A 24,286-nucleotide genomic window follows, 5' to 3' on the forward strand; every position below is an offset into this window, starting at 1 on the left:
CATGGTCAGAACCTCCAGGATGTCTGACTTGGAGTGCAGTAGGTTTGGGTTTATTGTTTATTTATCAACACACCACAGGAAATATTTGAAATAGCTTTGCAGATCTGAAAGCACTGGTGAAATATGTTGTAAAGTAGATACAGGAGGGGCTGGATAAGATGAATCACATTTTCAGAAAAAAAAATCTAAACAGATTCAGCAATATGAAGCCATCTAACTGAGGGTGTTCAACAAGGAAGTAATTTAAGTGAAAGCAGGACCTGTATTATAAAGGTTTCTCTTGGTCTCTGACATGTTGTGATTTTCAATTCTGATGCCAAAATCAGTTATTTTACACTGAGAGAGTTCATTTCCTTATTTATTTTGCCAGCTGCTCTCTTTTCTCATCTGCATATATTCCTTGGTTATTACATCAGTATCCTTTGATGTAATGTGTTCAGGTCCTTGCTCATTAGGCTGTTTAGTGACCAGAACTGAATAAATAATTGATGAGAGTGCTGAAGAGGGAAGACAGAAGATATTCAAAATACAACAGGACATCATAATCTGGTCTTCGTCATGGAAGACAATTGCATCTTAGCTCTACCACTGCTTAGGTTACATACTCAGAGATATTTGTATAAATATTCATACAAATTTATTTATTTATACAAATATCTCAGTTGAAAACAATAAGACAGCCTGTGTGGATATGGTTCTGAGCAATTACTTTTTTTCCTGGAGTTTCTGGTTTGTCAGTGAACAAAAGCACCATCAACAAAAGTTGTCATCTCTGTCCCAGGTTGCTTTATGGGTCAGAGTCCTTGAGGAAGCAGTTTTTAAGGACACTAAAATGAAAAGAATGAAACTTTTATATATTCACCTTTGGTCTGAACATTGTGATTGTTTTGAGAACAATTCAAAATTTTATATCTGCAATGATTCTTCCCCCGTTCCTAACCACATTGGCATTGCAAATCATGTGGCAGTTAGCATTATTGCTCAACAATCGATATCTTGTAAAACTGAAGTTCCTGCAGCATATAACATACAGCTACCAGTATCATAGGTAATAGGTACACTGCTGAGGGGTTTTAGCAGAATGTAAATGGTTTAGATATTTAACTCCAGTGAAATAAATAAGGCTTAGGCTTCTTTGTAAATCTTAGCTATTGTGCCTGTACATTCAATTTGATGACTCACTGCTGTAATCCGTCTGCCCAGGCTGGAACGTGGCAGCCATTCTGCGCTAACAACTCAACACAGCGGTTTATTTTTCTGAAGAGGAGATGTGAGGAATAATTTGTCCAATTGAAACTGGAAGGTGAGTCACAAAGGTGATGACAAGGACTAACTTCCTGCAGCCTGGTCTCATGGCTGCAGAAACATTTTAGCGCGTCTTGCAGGAGACAACTTCACACAGAGCTGGAACACATCTGGATAACTGTCCATCAGGACAGCCCTTTGAGTGAAGCTAGCGGCCTGCGCTTTTTCTCTCCGACTAAAAAGACGAGACTTTAAAGGCTTTTGTCTGCGGTTGTGAATATTTTCAAATGACTGGCCAGGACTGAGAGCTCTCATCGATGACTTTGAAAGCAGGCTGGTGTTCATTTAAACACTATTTGTTTAGTGTTCCTTTCTGCTCCTCCAAAGCGCAAAGGGGAGTTCATTACTTAAATACTTGTGGTCTTTCAATAGGAGCGTGATACCCAACTCCTTTTGGGTGCCTTGAAAAATGTCCCTTTACAGTCCTGCTGAAACTTGCTGTGCTAGTTGAAAGCAATTTGTCTCATTTCACATCCTGAACTCTCATGTAGCACAGCTACCCTTGCACTAGTAACCAGCTCCAGAAGCGACAGTCCTTGCTGCATGCTTTAAGAGAATGTCTGATGGCAGGAGTATGCTGACAAAGGGAACATCATCTCAGAGTCTCAGGTTGTTTGGGTAACAAATTAAACTTCTGCTTGTTTCCCCAAATTGTAGCTGTGATCTGGACATTTTGCAGCTGCCACACCATTAACTAGAAGTTCATAGTATTGCCAATAACAGATAGGAAAGAAATAATTTGCAAGTGGTAGATTTGACTTATCTTCTTGTTCTAGGGGCTCTAAAGTGGATTTCAATCATTTTCAGTCACAGCCATGTCAAACTCAATTGCCCAAATTAAGCCTGTTGCCAACTGCCTAAAACTGTTTTTGTGTCAGGAGATCTATGTAACACTTCTCAGAGCTCTGACCTAGTAAATTTGCCCTCTGGAGCTGCTCTTTTGATTTCTTCCAACACCTAAAAATCCAATTCCTCGAACCAAGTATTCATTAAAAGACTCGGTGACCTGCTCTACTGCACAGTATGTATCATGGAAGGAGAGGCCAGAACAAACCAACTACTGCAAGATATTAACTTAGACAAAACTGAAAGTAGCCCAAAATACATTAAATAGTAAAAATGACTTGTGCCACTCTCAGGGCTTAAATACAGATTTTGATAATGACCATAAAGGGCAGTGATGCATTTCTCTTAGATGAAAAAGGAACAGACACGCAATGTTCTCTCTGGCTTCTTTGGAAAAACATTTAGGAGCTCTCATGTTATATGAAGAAACAGGAGAAGCAATTAGCACTGAAATCAAACTGCAACTCTCAGTCTGAATAGTACTTCACACAAACAGACCTGCTGAACGCCATGGTTTTAGTCAAGCAATGAAGTGTTGCTCAGCGTAATTAAGGATTGCCAGCATCGGACCCTGAAAGTATAGTAACAGCTTTCATCATGTAGGATCTTAAACATGATGCAGGCTACAAATCAAGTTCTCTGCACGCTCTCCTTTCAAAATGAAATCAGACACATTTTCTGCTCTTCTAGGCCCAGTCTCCCATTTAGAAAATGTACTTTTTCGTTGAGCCAAGGAGCAACTGCTTTACTGGCAGTAGTTAATATCGTAACACTAGGGAGGGTACTTTCGACAGTTTGTATCATCCTCTCAGCTTATTTATAGCTTCGGTGAAGGTTACCCTATTAGCTCCTGCTGCGGAGGCTGCCTCCTCCTGGCCCCTGACAGCCTGGAACCCGTTTTGGAGAGCTCACTGAGAGCACGAAAAGTACAACTGTGACCATGAATGTTAAGACTGGCAGTGAAGTACTTTTTCATGGATGAGGTCTATTTTTCTTTCTGATGTGATTCTATGCTCTGGTGCTACCCTGATTTGTCATTTTGGACCTCCTAAGTTATTTTGATGACAAATAAACTGCAGGTGCTTTGAAGGGCCACCTGCTATGTCAGGTGGGATTGATGTAAATGTCTGAAGTACTTGCAAGTTTTATCCTTTTGTTAAATCTAATGTTACATACGTGGCTGAATGTGCTATTGCACTGTGTGTGTTGAGAAGCAACAGACCTGAATAGCATATATGAGAAATGATGCACAAAGCCTGTGAGTTTATATACTCCTTTTTGGGCCAAATACTTTACTGAGGGGGATTATTGTGAGTTTTAACTTCTGCAGCTGTTTCTCTGTGTTCATAAAAATTCAAAGTTCAGTCTCATGTTACAGCAGGGTAAACCAGATGTACTTCATGTTTCAGGTACTGCCCACTGAAAATTACTCTCAGTTCACAGCAGCAAAAGCATCGTGCAACTGGGATGAATTTGTCTTTCGGTGAGGCTCCTTGTCCTTACCTCCCTGAGTAACTAGTCCTAAACTCCTCTGATTATAAGATCTTCCATGATACTAATTCCTTCCAGTATTGCCAATTTTTACAGTTTAATCATAAATCTGCTGGAGCTGGATTTCCGTTAAGATGAAACACGTCAGTCATCACACACTGTTCTTGCCTGCCTGGGGGAAAACCCTGTTTGGGTTGGATACCTCTCCTGCTTCCTTCTTCTAACAAAATAGACGGGCGCGGGGGAGAGCTGGCAATGCTCTGTCCTTCCCCTGGGAAACTAAAAGGAGTTGTGAGATAGGAGAGGGGAACAAGAGGAAAAGAAACCAGTCTCATGGATGCTAAAGTGTCTTTGCCCCTCTTTGAACAATAGGTCGTTCTGCTGTATGTTCCTTTCAGCAGCAAAGCCAGGAGGGAGGCTCTGAAGGAAAACGAACAGTCTCTTAGGTGCAGAGGGACAGTGGCTCGAGGAGAACAGAAGCACAAAGGCAAAATATAGGCAAAAGATGGAAGATAATTATGCAACTGTGAGTTTTGGGGACAGCTAGCAGTCTTGTATCATCAGACAGCACCTCATGCCAAACCATAATCTTTGTTCCAGTGAGAGTTTCGGTGAGTCTGGGAGTGCCGCTAAGAAACCGTCAAACTAGAGAGGAAACTAGGCGGGAAGTTTAAATATCAAAGGGTAGGATACAAGCTATTTTTAACATGTCTGTTGTTTTTTGAACTTGAGCAGCTGGCCAGGCGGGAGCAGCCAGGAGACATCACCGGGAGGGCGTGCGGGGACCTGCCGGGGCACTGCCCTGCGGCCGGGCCTCTCCTGTCAGCGCGGCAGGCGCAGCCCGGTGCGCAGGCTGCGGAGTCATCCCACAGTCCCAGAAGGGAGCATTCCCGGCTGTTTTTATCACTCTGATGCGCAAATGCATGGTTTGTGTGAAGGGGCATTGTATTATTTTTGTTTGTTTACTGTTACTTTACCGTCAAGAACACAGAGTCCGTCGGAAGGCACCCCCCCTCCCCGTTCCGAGAGGCGCCAGCTCTGTCCTGAGGGGAGCCTTCCCCTCCACTCACTCACGTGCTTGCTCCCAGCCACGTCTGCTGAAGAACATCCAGATCAAGTCATGGCAGGCACAGCCCGCACCGCTCACACGGCTCCGCCGTGCCAGGGGGCGAGCGGATGGAACGAACCATTGCGCGGGAACGGGCGGGAAAGGAAGGGTCGCTGGTTCTGGCGAAGCAGCTCGGTTAAATGACTGGTCTGCTTAATTCCCCCGGCTCGGCCTTGGTATTTCAGCGTGAATGATAGAGAGGGCATTTCTGTAGTGCCGGCTCTCTGCCATCGCCCCCCCACTCCCCCCGCTGGAGCGGATGGTACTTTCCAGCGCGGCGGGCACAGGTGCCGGCGGGGCGGGGCTACACGGAACGTTCTGGAGAGCGCGCGCGGCACCGCCCCGCCCCTGCCCCGGCACCACGTGACCGCGACGGCGGCAAGTGCCTTGGCGGGAGGCGAGGGTAGCGGCGGCGGCTCCGGGAGAGGCGGTGAGGGCGGCGGCGGCGGCGGCGGCGGCGGCGGCGGCGGCGGCGGCGGCGGCGGCGGCGGCGGCGGCGGCGGCGCGGCGGCAGCGGCGGCAGCGGCAGCGGCTCTGCGGGCATGAGTGCAGTGCGTGCTTCGCTGTCTCTGCTGTGAGGCAGGTGCTCAGTGACACCCGCACAGTCTATGAGCGTGGTTTTTTTTTTCTCTGGGTGATGTTGTGTGAAGTGGGGTGCCCCCTCCCCCCCCGGCCCCAGCAGGAGCAAGAGGGGCTTTACTTGAGGCTATACATTTCTTAAACTCTTCTAACTCAGTTGTTAGTGTGTGGCTTCTCCACTCGTTAGGTCAGGCCATCGGTGTAAGCAACTATAATTTCAGGGGATCTATGTTAATTGCCAACTGAGGGTGTTGCTGTTCGGCTGTGTTGGCAAGGCAAACTTGCATGGGAGAGAAGCAGCTGCAGGTTGGGTTGGTTGCAGCCAGGATTTGTCTGGAGTTACGTATATACTGAGACATTCACGCCCAGTATTTCTGCTGAAAAGAAACTGTGTGACAGAACTGGATTTAATTGTATCTGGTTTATGACCTGTTGGGTGCGTCAAAGGAAGGCATGCAGCGGCCACAGTTACATGCTCCACCTATGCAGAAATATAGAAAAGATAGGAAATTATCTTGTTATCACAGTGTAATCATAAATTAATAATTCCCATTAATTTACACCTATCTTTACATAAAATTCATATACACTTGAAGACATTGTTTACAGTCTGTGGAATAATTTCTAATAAGGAAGGCATAAAAATGACACTTCTGATAACACTGGCTGGGACCAGGCATTAATGGCAATTGGTCTGAATTGATTTTTAAAGTAGATTCATTAGACTAGGTGTTTTTCAGAATTAAACTTCGATTTCATGTGGCTTATTTTGTGACAAGAGCTTTTTGCTTGTTGCTTTGTGGTTTTTTTTTTTTTTTTTTTTTTCCCGCTTCATCTGTGGTTTTGTCTTTCAAGGTTGGCTTGTACGAAGTAGGTGAACTTAAAAAGGTTTCTTCTGAGATCTGTAAAAATGCTTATGTTATGAGCTCAGGTGCTTCTTGGAGCAGCAGAATAATGGACCCTTAAGGATTGCTCCACATATGTAAGAGTATGTGTAAGCCCACTAGAGTAAGCAATATCAATATAAGATTCAGCATATGCACTGTAAATAGTACCTAAGTCCTCAGAGTCTTTGTCAGATTTCTCCTCTTTGCTACTCCCAGGGGTGGGCACCCTACCACAGTCCCAGAGTGATAGAAAAGTATTTCCCCCTAATATGTCCTGAAACTATCCAGAGGATGCAAACCAAGAACTTGGCTAAAGAGATCCAGTTCACTGTCAGATTACTAGCTGATTGCTGAGCATGGCAGTGTCTCCTGTGCCATCTTTGGAGACTGAGGCCATTTAAAGGATGCTCTGAGTGGAAGACTGAATAACCTGGACTTGAGGCTGTTTTACAAAAAACTTCTTTCAGCTTTTTGATCGGGTTGGAGTTGTTCATGAAAGATGGGATATTGTATGACTTCAGCTAGGGTCCTGTGTTGCCTTTGAGAAGTTGTAGCACGTCCAACCTCAGACTTGGTACGAATGCGCATCGCAATACAAAGTTATCTTGCACCTGAATCCTGTCTGCAACCACCCCAGGTCCAGCCTCTGCCCCGTGCAAACCTCTCTCCTCAGGGTATGTGGCAGTCGCCCCAGGTGGCACAGCTACGTGGAGGAAGTGGCTTGTCCCTGATGCTGTGGGCTTTGTGGTACCACAGTGCTCTGCTCAGTTCTACAGGGTTAACTTTTACTTAATTTACGGGAGACTTATAGGGACTATTACTTTGCTTTGGAGGATATAGGTATTATCTTAGGAATCATTCGCATTTTTACTTGTGAACAAGCAACTGTCTTTTGATCTATTCTTTTCCTTCCTGACCTCTCTTCCCCTTTCTTTTTTTTTTGACAGTGTAAACAAGTCCCAGCAGAATTGCTGAAATTACCTCTGAGTGATATATTCAAGCACTGCGAAGGTAAGATCTCATTTATAAGCAGCAGTGAATAGTTTTGTGCGTATCTGCCATGCGCATACTCATCATCAGCTTACACATGCTCTAACAACACCAGGAACATTGTGGGGTGGCAGATTTTGATATTTCTGTTTGTATTATCAACTGTCAAACAGGCAACAGAGTCCTCCAAAAAGCTGGCATGCTGATAGTCTGCTCATGTCCTGTGCCACAAGAATATTTGCTGTGGCTTCTGATAGGAAGTTTATTACAGAGCATGAAGTGCTGTGTGGTGTGATGGCTTTTCTGGGTACCTTCTTGCACTAAATAACTGTCTGTGTGGTTGCCTGGAACAGATGACTCAAATGATCCCTCCCCTTCATGTGCTGGAGTACCACGTGAAGTCCTGAGTCAAGGGCATTCGAGTGTACAGGAAAAATGCCTTGCTTAGACAGGAGGAAATGTTGATTAAATGTTTAGAAAAGATCGTGTGAAGACTGTTCTTTGGTTATGGTCAGGTTACTGACTCAAGCTAGACCTTGCAATGACGTATGGGCTGAATTTTGTTCTGATGTGGAAGTGGTCTTTTAGCAGGTGAGGAGGTGTTTCTACATGTTTTGGGCTTTGATTTGATCGCCCGCCCCGATCCTTGGTTCTCCATGAGTTAGCCTGTGGGGACTTATTTATGGGAAACATAGATTCTTCCTAAGACCCATCTTGGGTAGGGAATATAATTTCCAGGTCCCAGAAGTGGCTCTTCAGTTAGCCATCCTTGTGAGGTAGGGTGCTGAAGGAGGTGACAGCAGAGTGGTTTTCATGGCTGTTGCTAGGATTTGAAGGTCCCAGATGGAAAGCTGACCAGGTCAGAAGGCTGCTTCCTACAACATTTATTTAAAAAAAAAAAAAAAAAAAAAAAAAAAAAAAAAAAGTGTGTGTGTGGGAGTGGTTGTCTGCATTTGTTTTTGCAGTGAAATACTATGAAAAAGAAACAAGATTTTGAGTTTTCTCCCCTATTTGTTTGCTTGCCGCATGTATTTTCCTAACACCCCCTCCTCCCCAATTTTATTTATCTCTTGATTTTGGAGAAAAAAAAGTTCAGGTGTTAATGGGCTCTCATTCTTTTTGTTTGATTATACATGGAAATTATTAATAAAGAGTCTGGTTAGTCTTATTTGCTCATGTTTTACTCTTCTAGCTCTTGGGATGTCACCATTACTGTAGTTCTTCAGAGTGGCTTCTTGTCTAGGTCTGAATTTCTGAAAGCAATTTTATTTATCTCTCTGTGCTTTTGAAACAATGCTTCCGGGGTACTGAGGAACCGTCAGACTGGGAGCTGGTGTCACTCCATAATGGTAAAGTGATTTGCCTCTCCAGTCTGATTAGAGTGAGAAACCAGTGTTCATGGGGGAGCAGACTTCAATGGTGATAGTTCTAGCTGAAGACCAATAAAGTCCTCGGGGAAGTAATTTAAGAATGAAGTAGTTTTATGATAGAGTGTTATAGCATGACATTAATAAACAGCATGAGCTTGACATACAGTAGTAGAAAAACGATTGATTTGTAATGCTGTTATGTATTACAAGTCTAAGAATATGTCAAAATAGTGTTTTCTGGCAGGAAGAAACACAAAGATCTCCTGTCGTTCATGGTGTAAGTAAAAAGATAATGCTCGTAGCAGAAAACTGTGAGGCAATAAACAGTTTTTGTAGGGCATTAAAAGAGGAAGTGAAGTTATGAACTCTATCCCTATGAATATGGCTTCTGCTGGAGGAGAAGCACAATCTAAATGAATAAAATTCAAAGTAGTCAAAATACTTTCCTGTTTTCAAATGTGTCTGAAAGTTCAGAGTTGCTGATGCCTTGGATTTTTCATTGAAAATATTTAAGGTGGTATGTTTTTAGGGAAGAAATAGTTGAAGGCAAGTAACTGAGGGAGAGAGATACGATGAAGAGAGTGGAAGGGACATGTGACACGACTGAACACATGTCGGGGTTGGTTCTTTTTTGCTGTCTCCCTGGAGCACAAAGCTTGCAACTCAGGTCTTTGTAAGCATATAAAACCCTTGTCCCTCTCACAAAAAAAAAATTAAATTAATTTTATATGCTATGTGTAGTCCTAATAAATTTGGGGATGTAAATTTTTATGTGCATACAGTTTTCTAGACTAGGTCTTAGACTGTAAATTCTTTCTGATTACATCTGCATGAGTGTGTATAACACCAGAAATTACCATTATCTATATGCAGTGAAAGTTGTAAGGCTGTGTTATCTTATACTTATTGATAGCACATTAGTATTATTGTATGCAAATTTAGTATCATTACTCGATTTATAGGTAATAACATCTGCCTGGATAGACCTAATACAGATCCTGTTTTACAGAAATGGCACACACCTTCCCTTTTTATTTCTGTTTCCTCTCAGACAGAAGTGCTTTCCTGTCTTATTTTATACCATATACTTGTCCTGATGTGAATGCAGCATTGGCCTTACAGCAATCCTTTGTGTTTACCCTGTTTCCTGATGTTTCTATGTTCACAAAAGTCTTTATCACTGGCTGCATTTGGCTTGTTTTCAAGAAGGAAGCCCATAATGCTCTCTGGGCTTCTCCTTAAGGAGTAAGCAGATACAAGGCCTGCCTTGGTTTTTCTTTTGCTTCTTGCCTTTGCTGACATGCTTTACATATAAAACAATGCCCTGTCTGGACTTAAGGTGTTTCAGCCACTTTCAACTCCCACCTCTTCATTTTTTGCCTTCTTTATTAAGCCAAATGGCTTCTGGGGTGTCAACCAAACCTGCTATTTTTAAAAATCTTTTCTGATGTAATGTTTCTTTTCCCCATCTTGCCAACTATTTCTGCTTTGTTGCCTTCATCCCTTCTACGAATTTGACACCTTCGTAATTTAATCTCCCAGTCAATGTCTTACTCATGTCTCGAGCATGCCAATTACATTACACTTCTCCCTCAGCACATGTGCTTCTAATTCACTGTATTGTCACATACCAACTCCAAGCGTTGCTACGGATCATGTTTATGGTTCAATCCTTCCTTGTCCGCTGCAAGGAGGGGGAAGTAGTAAGGTGTAGTTCATTCACCCTCCCTCTGTTACCAGTGTGGGATGCTGCCTGGTGAACTGAAGAGGGTCATATGAAAAATATTTTTTTGCTAATGACCTTCACTGGGGAAAACAGTCTTCCAGCTAGGAGTCTTTAATAATGGGATCATACGTGCTACCTTGTTTGGGTGCAAAAACGTAATCCTAAGTTGAAGGTTGTAGTCTTTACAAGTAATTACTTAAGTAATGCCATTACTAAAGTATTATGTTCTACTGTTAGCACCAGTTGGCTGCTACAAAACAGCTGGCTATGCTGTATGGCTGCTGCTGTAAGCTGCTTTTTGATAGGGGGAAGGAGAGTGCAGAAGATGAGGCTGCCTCTCTTGCCCTTGTTGTTAATGCAAGTTGTTCCATGTGTAGCAGAGTTGGTGAAACCAGGTTCTTGAGGATTTGTTTCCAATAGCTGGGATCTCTGGTATGTGAGAGTTAACTGTGAGCGGTATGTAATAAAGGCTGCAGCGTGAGTTCATCCCTCTCAGTCATGAAATAATCTCTCTCTTCTATCTGACCATGAGTTTTCATGACTTTTGCAGAACAACCAGTTTCAAATAAATACGATAGAGATGTAGTAATGAATGACACAGGTTGTTGGGTGGAGTGAACAGACTTTGTGGTTGCTTAAGCCTTGTTTCCCTAAGAAAACAAGCCTAAAATCAAATGCCTCCCAGTGTGGGAGGACATATGAAGAATATTTGCATAAGGAATCTATAGTCCCCTAATTGTGGCATTTTCCATGTCTCTTGAAACCATTTAAAAGCTTCTTCTGCAACCACCAGCTCTGTGGCTGTGGCATATTGGCTGGTATTTCTGGCCAGCACTGCTGCTCTGGCTGATGTGGAGGTCAGGTTTCATTCACACAGCAGTATTACCCATCCTTGACAGTCTCCAAAATGTTCCTGACTCTGGAAGCCTCTTTTGACTTCTGAGCTTTAGACAATATCCCTGGAGAGCACAGACCAAATACATATCACAGTTCAGTCGGTGTGACTGGTAATGTCTTGAACAACAGCTTTCTTGAGGTCACTCCAGTCTCCAGGAGCTAGAAATGGAGGAGACTAATTCAGGGAGTGCAGGGCCTGACCATGAAGGCCACAAAGCATATTGGGTAAATACTAGGTAGCTGATCAGTGTGCTCTTCATGAGTAATAGCACATTAATAATACATATTGCACGTTAATAACACACGTTTCTGTAGCTTACAATATAGATGAATGTGGCAGCTACCCCAGCTTTCTTCAGAGTTACAAGGTATTAAGAGTCTTGCATGAAATGCTGTCCCATTAAAGCTGATGGCAGCAGGTTGGATGTACCTAATAGGACGTGTTTATTTTCTTACATAATGAGCGCTCTCTCTCTTTGTCCTTTAGCAGTTGATGGCTTTGAACCTGGGGACTCTGCCTGTTAGGCTTGGGAGAATTCCCAGGTGTTACATGTGTAAGAAGATGGTTATGAGAAGGCATATTAGTTTTTGAGAGTGGATCTTTTTTACTGCACTAATAAATCTTAAGAGAGAGCAAACAACGCTGATTTATATGCAACCAGATTAAAGTTTGGTAATAAGAACATAATTGCTGACATGCCTGTCTTTTTTGATCATGTACAGTGTTCAGCTCGGGTAATGACAGACTTACCTCTGTATTTGGAAGTCAGTGCCATGTTGCATTTATAGCTTAACACAAATAAGCAGAATTCTTTTGTGCTTCAGTGAGTGAGTGTAATTGCTGGCAGACGTGAGTTCTGGGTTAGCCTTCCCAAATTGCTCACCATTTACAGAGTTCCCCTGAAACCATGCTGCAGCACAAGCCTCTAGTTCAGTGATGGCAGGGTGAAGGCTGCACTGCTGTAATATGAATGGACAGCGGAGGCAAGACTTCTCCTCCCTAGAAAGGCCAATGCTGCAGTACCCCTAATGGTTCTACAACACTGGCAGGCACCCTAGATGTTTCTTATGGAAAAATGCAGCTTTGACAGTTTTTCTATGACATTAGTCTGGTTTATGCTAGATGCTATGCTACTGTATTTTTGGTAGTTCAGGATTACGGTAAAGTTTGCAGCCTGTCATGCTGTTTTTCCACAAACCCTTTCCTTTTCAGTGATGTTGCATCTTAGATTAAAATGTGACTGTAAGAAAATCTTGTCATTTTCATTAAAACGCTACACGGAAAGAGATCTGATTTATTGGCTTGAGTAAAGACATTGTTCCCCCACCATGTATTTGATACAGGAGAAGTCTGAAGAAATCTGTGTATTTTTATACATCTGAGATTGAGGATAAGTACTGTAAAAATGCTTCTTTTGAGTTGAATACTATCAGACCCCTGTGAACACTTTGACAAAATTCGATGCTACAGTTTTTGCATGTCTAAAACTGCTTGAACATCTTTCCCCCATCCTTCATTCCTCCTGAGCCTTCCAGCTCTTGATGGGAGCAGAATTGGGGGTACCAGAGTACCAGCACTGAAAAGGAGGACTAGGTCTATGGGGGTGAGATAGCCGAACCCTTTCCTGAACTGCCCACAGTGCCACAGAATAGCCTATATCCCTGGACAAAAAAATCTCCAATTCTTTAATATTCAAGACCTCAATTTGAACCTGAGCTCCCAGGGAGCACAGGCAATACGGAGGCAACACTGCATCATGAGTCCAGTTTGGAGGGTGAAGGCATTCTTGTCAGACTGGGTTTGTATGAAGTCAATATATAACTACTGCTAGTTCATTTCTAAGACAGTTGGTGAAAGAACTCTAAACCAGGATGATTTCACAAGTGAAATGGTGTTCTGTGACCAAGCTGTGGAAGCTCTCTTGCTTAGTTTGCAGCTTCCTCAGATGTAGTCATGTCAAAGCTGGGTTGTCTCATTCCTTTAGAAACCTTCCATGGGATATAGGTAGAAACGATCACTGAATTTTCAGAGCAATGCCTTGAGCAAAAGATGTGCTGGGGTTCTGCAGTAAAAACAAGATTAGCTGGATTAATAGTGCAGATTTTTAGAAGAGATGGTAATGGATAGATGCATCAACCAGGGAAAGATTCATAGGTGTTGATCTTATACATCAATATGCAAGCTGGAAGAGTAGTAAGAAGAACTTGCTTAACATTTGTGTTGGAGATGAAATGAAATACTCTGAGCTTAGAGGTAAATTGGATGTAGTTCTTATCAGTATACCAATGTATTAGACTGGCTCTGAAAGCCCAGCTTTTCTGTGAGTAATTGCTTGCATTTCTGTAATGTTGGCCTGTGGTGATGCAAATAGCCCAAAGAAATACAGATGTATTCTGTAATTTCTCACACAAAATGGAGGATTTTCTTTACTATGAAGAGCAGTGTTCCTTCTTTCAGCTGCTGAAGCTGAGCCCCTCAATGTCAAGTACAAGTCTGAAACAAATTTTTATGGTTGAATTGTAAACTTCAGGAGATGCTTCTAATCAGTGGCACTCTCTGGTTTAGGCAGACACAATGTGAAATTTGCTGCTATTAATAAAGTTCTTCCACACTTGTTTTCATAAGGATGATGTTGCACACAAAGCTTAAAACCTCAGCATCAGTTTTGAAAAAAATAACTGCAGTGCTTAGCTGCTGAGGGCCACCTTAGCTTTTTTACAGTTGATAGTTGTTTCCCAGCTTTCTTACATCACCTCCATTGGTGCTGCAAGATTGATGTAGGAAATTTTGTGCAAATACACTCAATCAAGAAACCATTGTGTCACCGTGAGCTCTTAAAGATGTTCATTGCAATGTAGCATAATTGGCAAGGTCACCATGGAACAAACCTCCATGATTTATAAGTTACAAGTATGAAGTCTTTAGGAAAGTTGGAGAAGTACTTTACGGGTCACCTTTATTTTTCCTACCATAGACGCCTTGCCTCACAGGCTTCCTTTATGTCACTATGTATCATTGAAGTGAATAAAGAAGTCACTGTACATGTAGCTGAGTAGAATATTAGATGTAGTTTTGGGGGGTTTGCCTCAAAAGAGGTAAACTGAAGAAGCACCAAATAAAATATGAATGTTTAATTAAAATGAATGGGGGTGTAAAGTTTGCTGAAAAGAATGCATTTAATCAACTGACAGCACAGAGAGCTGGGATTTATTTCTGTTGTAGTAGTGCCTTGAAATCCCCCTGGGATGTGTTGCTGTTGCGCAGGTGGTAGTATACAATGTACAGGATGAAACAGCGCTTGCCTGGAAGAGCCTACCATCTAACTAGAAAAGAGCAGGAGAATGGACGTGGTGGTATTTACACCTTAAAAATAGGAAGCCGAGGCTTGGAAGAGGTAAATGAATTAGCCAAAATTATACAGAAAGCTTGTAGTCAGCGACCGAACTGGAAGCAGGTCTCCTGCATTTCAGGCAAGGCTTCAGCCAAAAGCTCATTTGCCCTCTTGATAAATGCATTTTGATTGCTCGTAGAAAAAAACAGAACTTGACATTTGCATAAGATATATTTTCACTCTTTTTAGGATTTGAATAAACCAGAATTTAATACTGAGAGCACAGAAACTTGTTCTGTGCTCTTGCAAAATTTTCCTTCAGTCCCCTCATACCATATTCAATTTCTGAGTTCCTGTAAGTCATTCTTTGAATGGGTAGTCAGTAAAAATGGAGTGGGAAGCCTACCACCATCTTCTTCAGGTTGAAGCCCCTGCTGAGTTTCTACTTTGGGGGTAGTTTTACATTCACAAAGAAAACCGTAAAACTCTAAATCAGTAACTGTGGTGAGCAGTTTAGCATCAGACAGGAAGCTAGTTGTATATAGTAATGCTGCTGCCCCCCCATAAACCAACCCCAAAACAAAAGGTCTGTTACGGTCTGGTGCTATCCTTAATGTTTCTTTGTAATCCCGACTGTGTGTTTGGACCTTGAGAATTCTTCGATATAGGTACGTGCTAATTTATAACCATACAAATGTTGGAGATTGTGATTTATTACCTGATAAAGAATTAATCCAGTATTGCAAGATAATGTTGTAGTTTGTGGATTCCATCAAGAATAGGAGGTGAACACAGAATACATGCTGCAGAAGCCCATGGAGAAAGCTGGGACAGTGAGAATTGAGCACTGCAATGATGCCAGCCGGCTCCTTAGACACCAGCATATTTAACCATCTATTTTGAATTTAGTTCCTTTCCTTTTGAAATTCCAGGTACTAATTATTGAGCAGATCTGCTCATTTCAGCACATCTGCTGAAAATTCTGTACTAATAATTTGCTTTTATCTTGAAACCAACTTCTCACAAAAAAAGCATTACCATTTGACCAGCTCTACACTTGATTGAAATATACAAACTAAAAAATGTCCATGTTAAAACTTGTGGAAACTTGAAACTTTTGTGAGTCTTGAGATCCTTTGAAAACCTGTGGCTGCTTCTACTTCATATCATGCAAGTGAGATGATTTTTTTTTTTTTTTTTTTTAGTAATGACTTCTATGTCTGGTGGCTAATGCAAATAGCTGCGTTGTAGTTTTGGCCAAGCTTGTGAAAGACCCCAGACTTACAAACACAGTCTGAAATTTAAACGTATGTAAGAAGGTTCAAATACTTCTGTACAGTATTCCTAGAAAAACAGACCTAGCAAAGCCAGTATGAAATTTTAGTCCTAAATATATTATAAGTGCTGCTGGTAGTGCTGCCTGTAATTAAGCTTGCCTCACATTTCCCATTATAAGACCCTGTTTTCAGTGGCATATAACTTTGCCAAATTTTAACTGTTTGGGCTGAAACTTTCCATGCTGAATGTCTGCCTCAGATGAATTGTTTGGAAAGCTTCAACAAAAAATGGTTTCACCATTTCTGGGAATGAAATTAAGAGAAAAATATTTTCTTTTGCCCATGCAAACTTAATTCTGGCATTTCCTAAGTTTTGAGTGCTTGGGTCTGTAGCCTTGATGTTTTTGTATATGTATATTTACATTTCCTTCAGAAAAGGAAAGTTTATAAAGTAATGCCTACATGGATATATTTGGATAGCTAGAGAACTTTTAACTCAACATGAAAACTGTAAATAATTAGGTTGGAAACAATCTAATTACATTGATTTATTGTTTATCCTTGGGCAAATTTCTTGAGGCCTGATTTCAGCAGGCCCATCTTTCATAAGGGACTGGACTATGGATTAGTTTTAAGATTGGTCTCCTAATCCTTTACTTCTGTTCTTAGATATGAAGTATGGCTAATGCTTGCCTCCTCCACAGTTTGCTGCCAGGCTGAATTAAGCTTTACAGGGCATTTTGATTTGAGTAGTTGGAATACACCCCAATACCACCCAAATCTGTGTCAGTAGCAGGCTTGATCTTTAGCTGTCTGAAGTGAGGTTGTCTTCTGCACTACTCTCTGTGCCTCCAGATACTGAGACCATCCAGAAACCTAATTTTAGTTGGATGTCTGATGATTTCTAGTAGCCAAAATTTGACTTGCTATTCCCTAAGTCTCTCGCTCCTCCAGAGAAAGAAGTTAAAGGAATATCCCAAAGCTTGGACTTAATAAAATGGGAAGGAAAGAGAAGCTGTAGTAGGCACTCAAAACGCTTCGGAAAAAGATTGTTTTTTCTAGATGCATATAAAATGGAGAGGAGAGGTGAGGTATCAGCCACCATAATTGCATGAACAATAGTGCAGTTTTGTCCTGCTGGCTGCAAACTCTCTTGCTTTTGGAAGACAGCTTAGCTGTTGTTTCTGCTTCTTGTGCTGGCTGGAATTATTTCTTTTGCTTGTGCTGCCCCTGCATTGAGCTGTTCCCTGTAGCTGTGTGTTTCAGTCCTAGCCCCTGCTCAGGAAGTGTATCTGCTGGGAATCACTCTCCAAGAGGTTTTGAGCTTTAGGGCTTTTAGCAGTCTAGCCAGTGCCTTGTGGTCCGGCTCTGACTTTACTGGATGCTTTGGTTATACATAGGTTCCCTACTAGAGCGTGCACTACACAAACATGTAAAGCAACGTAGTCACTGTCTAAAGTTCAAAATACAAGGCTTGATGGGTGGGAGAGGAGTGGAGAGCTGCTTGGACAGGCCTTGAATTAGTCTGTGAGCCTTCAGTCAAAGGTAGAGTAGAAGTGGGCACCTACTGCTGCATGTTAGAGGCCATCTCAGGTGAGTGGAAACATTGCTTTATCTTTGCATGGCTTTAAATTGTGTCTCCTTGGTTTGAGCTAGCCTAGTGATACATAACCAGTTTAGCATGACTGGATCACATGTTGCTCCCTGAATGGCTGTTGAATGACAAAAGAGGATGCGAGCTGGTAGAGAAGATACTTGGGAAACTACAAACAGGTTAGTATTTGTCGATGAGCTGACGTGAGTGGGAACAAGATGAGGGAGCATACTAGATGGGACCACAGGACTATGTTCTATTTCCATTAAGGCATCAGGCCTGCAGATGGATGGTGGACAAGTCACTGCTGCTTTGATCCTGTTTTCTGCTCACCTTCATCTGTGCACTTAGCGAGCAGTCTCCACAGAGCTGTGAGCACACTGTGTGCCCCGTGTGTGTTGGTGTGGCCACGGTACAGCTGGAAACCTCGCCAGAGCCTCTGAGGCTCCGTTACGTGCTTGTGTTTGCTCTTTTTCCATCCCAACTTTGTTTTCTTCCCTTTCACCTCCATCCCTGTGGTTACTCCTGACTGTAACTGAGATCCGGTGTAGTCCTGCAACCAAAACTCTGCTTTCTGTTCCTGCATCATCTTCCCTCGCTGGCAGAACTGAAGCAGAAGCAAAGGAAGGACGCAATTGCGACTCTTTTCTAAATGCAGGTCAGTTCCAGGGAGAGATCCAAGCTGGTACACAGGATCTGAGGGAAATGATGTTGATATCTATCCTGAAAGAAGGACGCTATTGGGAAATACTGCCTGTATCAAAAGCAGACTCATGCTTCAGAAATGGCCATGTGATGCCGGAGTCCTCAAAAACTGCTGTCCCATACGCAGGTTGTTTAGATACACAGCTACTGGGGATGCAAACTTTAGTATCTTCATGTTTTCTGGCTTTTACCATAGATGCTTATTTATTGTTCGTTTGTCGTTGTTCACTTATCCAAAGTATTTCAGAGAATTGTGTCTTCCACCAAAGCAAAGTTTGTAGTTGAGGCTTGGTTGGATTCCTTCACACTTTAAATCGAGAGTTTTGCTGGCTTACGTTCGGGAAATGGCAGAAATCCCAGGAGTATTTTGTATTGTGGCTCCTAGGAACCACAGCAGACTTCTGGGACCATTTCCATTAGCCTGGACTACGGAAGAAGAGTCTTTGAAGTTCTTACAGTTTAGGGAGGGACGCAAAGGGTGAAGATAGTGAGACACAGAAGTGAAAAGCCTTGTTCAATGCTATGTTAACTGGTCATAGCAGGGATGGGACCCTCCCCACCACCCTGCTTGTGGTGTGGACTGAAGAGACCTAGCTGGTACACAGAGGGTGTTTGTAAGAAGTGTTGGGTGGATAGTTGTTCAACTTACTGAATAAATTTAAACAAAACCACAGTCGGTTAGGTTCACTAACAACAGGGGAAAACAAAAAATAGTTTGGAGAATGCAGGTGTATGTGTATGGCTTCATCCTGCTGAGCAAAGAGATGCTGGGGCTCCTGGGTGTTGGTTTGGAAACTGTTCAGAAACTGACAGTGTAACTCGCAGCTTTGGGCCCCTGACAGGTCAGATGATCTAGTATGTGTGGACACAGTTATTCTAGTGGTACCCTCAACGTAACCTCTATTGTTGTTGCATATTTGACTTTACTGGATAGAATTTTTTTATGGAAAGAAGAAAGGTTTCTTGAAGTATTCGTGAAGTAATTAAGATGGATTTTTTTTTTTTTGAAGAGGAGAGTTGTTGGGGGATCAGACAGGTGTGTAAATTATATATTTGTTGTGTTAACGTTATTATTGCCAGGGGTTTTTAGTTGCACTGCCCAGGAAATTCTGTTGAAAAAAAATAATGGTGCCAGCTTGATACATTTTTCTGTATTGTTGGCAAGAGCTGTGACAACAATGAAATCATTTTCTGTCTGTGCTGCAGGCCCAAGGCAAGGCTTTCTTCATTTCACAGCTTCTTGTGTACTTAGCTCTAAGTAAAATTAACTCTAAATAAATATAGTTTGATCAAAAGAACATGCATCTCTATAAACTACCTTAACTCCCTCCTGAGGCTAATAACGACTGCCCTCAGACAGAATTGGTGCAGTCCTCCCTCTTCTAATGGTGGCCATTTTCCATTAAAAGATTGAAGAAAAAAAAAAAAAAAAAGACTTTACTCCAGCCTATCAAGGAAGGAATTACCAGAGGACTATAAACTGCATTCCCACTTCAAAGGCTTCTGAGCTAACTTGGATTATACTCCTGTCTTGAATGCTCTCCTGTGGAAGGGCTCTATCCAGCAGCTAACAAGCTTGGCCCCGTTATGTCTCTGAACTCAGTCCCTCAAAGATGGGAGTGGTGGTATATACCGAAGGGGAAGTTGTTTGCATAGCATTTCTCTTGAAATGTTGTCTCCGTCTCGCTCTGTTCCTAAACCACGTGTGCATTCTTTCAAATTAAATTTCAATGGATGTGGTATTTTCCTTCACTTCCTCTCCTGAAGGGGTGTTGACGTGCTATTAAACAGCTGCTTTGTTCTGCTCCAGAGATGGGTGCCCTTTTGGAGTGGCTGAAATAACTCCAGCCAGCCTACAACCTGCGTGAAACTGTTGGGATTGCTCAGGACCAAGCTTACAGAGTAGCAGTGTGTATGTCTGTCTGGCAGGTGATCTGGAAGGGTAGTTTGTTGTGTATGTGGGGTTACACGTCCAATGTGCATCTGTTACCGCCGTCAGAAGCCGTCATACAGCTTTTGTTCTCAATTCAACAAAATACTGAAGCAATTCCATACCTTTACTTATTCAAGCTCAAACATTTAACTAAAAACCTGTTGTGCTGAATAAGAGCCTTAAGAAATTAGGCTTTCTTCAAGAATATTTCTTGGAACGAGTATGACAGGAAAGTCAGCTTCATATCAACTGTATGTACCAGTGGTCTGCATACCTTGTATTCCTTGCTTTCCTCTCCCAGCTGCTCAGTGGGCTTTTTTTACATACTTTGTAGGTTCAGCACAAGAACAATCTTTCACTCTTATTTCTACGGTCATCTAAGTCTGGAATACTGCCATAATGTACATGATGTTTATAATCTTGATGGGCTTCCAATTAATGTCCTGCTCCTGCAGTTGAATGTTTCTAGGAGTATCTCTTTTGATCACACAACATCCTTTTGGGAAACTGGCTACCAACTGTTTATTAATAGGGGAGTTCACAATATTCTATCAAGACAATGATTTAACACTAAATAAAAAGTGTTCCTTTATTAAAATTTAAAGTAGTGTCATGTTTTGAGTTTTATACTGTGCTTAAGTGCTGCTGTGATCTTTTTCATGAACACCATACCAAAAATAATGCAAGAAAGAAAGCACTGCAGAAATTGAAGATGAGTCAGTTGGGCATCATATGCTGATTTCCCCAGAAGGCTCTCCTTCAGTGTGTGGAGAAGTAATTTCAACATTCATCTGTTTTCATTGTGACATAATTACTCAGTATTTTTGTCGCCTCATTCAGTTTATAATTTGTTAAATTGTTTTGGATTATGCTCCCAGAAGAGGGGAAAAAAACCCTGAATTAAAGTATATGAAGGAAAAAAGTATTGGGATCTAAAGCAAAAAAGAAAAATATGAATCAATAAATAAGATTATTCTGCTTTTTTAACATAAGATACAGCACAGTTCTCTCTGATGGGAAAACATTATGTTTATAAAGGTTTTGAAGAAACTCTTTCCTGCTGCTGTGATCCGGTGCTGTTGTGAACTTCAGGGTTTCTTCTGGTGTGAAGATACCGACAATGGTTTTGAAAGGCTGCAGTGGTGAGATCTGGGCTGCTTTGGTAGAGGTCCTGCTGACTTTCTGAGGTTAGGATCTTTCTTTCCTGATGCCTTCAGTTTCTCAAAAACTTGCACCAGTTGGTCTCAGAAACTGTGTTTTCTGAGTCAGTCACACTCTGCTTCATGAATCTGACCACTTACAGACATTGCCAGAATTCCCATGAGATTGACAATGTTTGCCAGGTGTTGGCTGATGTTGTGATGTAGATCAAACACATGACAATATTTATATTATCTGTCAAGTGGTTCACCATGTTTAATAACACCTGCTAAATGCTTTGGGATGTTAATGATGTGTTCACCAAGGACCTGAGGAGTTCTGTGGTATATACCAGCTGGCTGGCCACATTTGTGGTGTCCACCATGTGGTACACAGCTCGCATATGGGCACGTCTTTATTTCTGATACTATTCCAGCCTCTCTGAGGTTAGTCGCATGGGATTATACCAGTGATGGGTTTGGTACAAAATGTCCGTAAAGACGGTGATGTCTGTAGGGAGGTTCTCTCTAGGTAGGGGACTCTTTCCCTTTCAGTAAAGCTAAATAGCCGTTAGTTAATCCCTGAATTGGTGTGTCACTTTGTTTTTGAAAGGATTGACTGCCCTTTTAATTATTGAACTCAACGTTGGGGCCTGTAAAATTAACTGTGTGTTTTCTACAACCTTGATTAAATTGCTTCAGCTTTTTGTTCCTCACTTCTTTTCCATATGCATTAGAGACTCTTTAGACCTTCAGAACATAGTTTCTATCATTATGTATTTGTATAGTGCCAAGTGTGGTGGAGTCCTGGCTGAAGTTATATTCGCTGGAAGCTATCCTTAATTCAAGTATTCAGCCTCCAGCATGTGCTTCCTACTGTAGACTCTGGACTATTCATCTGGGTGGTGTAGAGAAGCACTGCGCACTGTTAGTTATGTGTAAATAATTTCTGCGCCTTACAGAGCTTGTTTAGCAATTTAAGACCCTTGTGACTCTTTTGACATAAAACATAGATAGTTATTCCAATGTATAAGGATACTAATGGAGACTTTAGTCATGTTGAGCCCAGAGGTAGAAGTTGCCACTCCAGTAAGCAGGAAAGGGGAATGAGACTTGAGTCAACTAGGAGAACAGCAAACCTGTCTTTTTTTATAGCTATTATACAATATCCGGCCACACATGCTGTAGCTGTTGCCAAAAATATAATCCTTGTGCTTGTCTCGCAGCTGAATGATACTCAGTGTGGTGTGAAACCTTCAGAGATCTTCATCTTTCTGAATGTGCTGATTGGGGTAGGTTCATTAGGCTTCAAGATATGCTAGTATACAGCAGAAGGTGCTTATATGAACCAAGCTTTCCATTAAATATATAGAGAAATATCAAACTTGGGGAATGGCAACGTTGTTCTGAAATCTAGCATTCTAGCTCTGGTCTGCTTTAAGAAATGGAGGGGTCCTATCAAGGTGAATGCAAATTGCACACATGTATTTGACAATGGAAACTTGTTCTAAAGTTTTCTGGGAGCATCTGCTGAGTATATGCTGTGGTCTTGAATCAATCTTTTTTCCATAAGCGGGAAATACTATTTCATTCTTTAATGTTTCTTTTGTTGTACGTAAAGCTGTGTTTTCAATATCATGACTTCATTCTTAGATAATCAAAAAAGAGCAAAACAAGTGAACAGTAGCTTTCAGGATCACTTTTTTTTTTCCTGAGGGCTTCTTTCTTGACTGAAAGCTTCTGAAACATATTTTGTTGCAAATGCTTGGGCCTGATTTTTCAGCTTTTTCATAGTCATGTCTTTTTAGGCTAGTAATTTCTTGGGTACAAATCATTGCAAGTGCAATTTATTAGATGCCTGAGGAATGGATTGCACCTAGAAGTCATGTACTTTAGTCATGCAGGTGATGAAAATTTGTCTAAAACCTAGCCTACCATGCCATCATTCAGTAGCTGGACAGCAGCCCACTTACCTCCTCCCTGAGCAGCAGCTCTTCATAGGAAACCACAAGTGTCAGAATGTACCTTTGATCCTTAATTTCTTTTGCAAGTGAGAAGTACTGCTTTGGATGTAAAATACATTGCGTGAAGAATAGCACAAAATGCTTCACAATACTTAATAATTTGTTGTGGGAGAAAAAGTGAGAACAGAGATCGTTGTGGCGATAACTCCTGACTGCACTAATTTAATTTTTCTTAGTCTTGGACTTACTGTTCCTGGGACTGTCTAATACTCTAGTTCGTACGGAGGAAAAATGTATTGGTCGTGCCAGGGGCACGAGATGTATTAGGTTTAAAAATGCAGTATCCTCCCTCTCTGTAAAGCTGCTTCTGATACCTTGTCCCAGTTTCTTGGATCCCAGTTCAGAGTGCGTTACAAGGTCTTGCTCTGACGCACCAATTTATTCCCAAGAACTGCTTTATTTGGTTTATAAACTATTTTTCTTAACTCCATAAAACTAGGGCTTGACTTACAGGGTGCTGGTTTTACAGTTTTAGAGCTTGTGCAGCATAAAAAATGACACTTTTACCATGACATCCTCATTATACATGAGCTGCAATGCCTTACATAGCACAACTGCAAGGTTCCTTCTGAAAGTAATGATCCCGAGCTCATACCTGTGAAAGAATTAAAGCAAACATTTAGGCATTGCTGGGATCCGGTACGTAATAAGAAAAACTTTCAACTTTGCTGACAGCAGTCTTTTATTTGGCTCTTGAAATGCAGGAGATAGAGGTAAGAACTGATGGAACTGGCCTATTCCTCCCCTTCCCACAAGAGCTCTATAATATTCAGCAGCTCTGAAATGGCAGCAGCACGTTGCAACCCAGTGGTGCTTTTGCTTTGCCATGAGTGTGCTCTGAATGGCGCTGCCATGCATCACAGCGGGCAGCCTAAGATAGCTCTGCTCTCTGGGCACATTACTGGAAATGTTACCTGCTGCTTCTGTTGTTTTGCAATTGTGCATTTCCTCTGATGAAAGGAGAACAGGCGGGTTAATTTCTTAGGTAGTAGCAGGTATTTGTTCACTTCCTACCTTCTTACAGGCAATATAAGTGAAAGGTTGTAATTGTGAGCTGGAGGGTCAGCCTCTGATCTTCAGCTA

General features: G+C 41.9%; 1 long non-coding RNA gene across 1 annotated transcript in view; it reads left to right on the forward strand.

Annotated features, from left to right (window-relative positions):
• The first annotated feature begins 5,265 nt into the window (after window positions 1-5,265).
• The window catches only part of LOC127022089 (uncharacterized), a 38,265-nt gene continuing 19,244 nt past the window's right edge, over window positions 5,266-24,286 (forward strand). The window contains exons 1-2 of the long non-coding RNA XR_007767302.1: window positions 5,266-5,333; window positions 7,164-7,227. This is a non-coding gene — a long non-coding RNA (uncharacterized LOC127022089). The remainder of the gene's footprint in view (window positions 5,334-7,163; window positions 7,228-24,286) is intronic.

This window comes from Gymnogyps californianus, chromosome 14, assembly GCF_018139145.2.
Source record: "Gymnogyps californianus isolate 813 chromosome 14, ASM1813914v2, whole genome shotgun sequence".
NCBI lineage: Eukaryota > Metazoa > Chordata > Aves > Accipitriformes > Cathartidae > Gymnogyps > Gymnogyps californianus.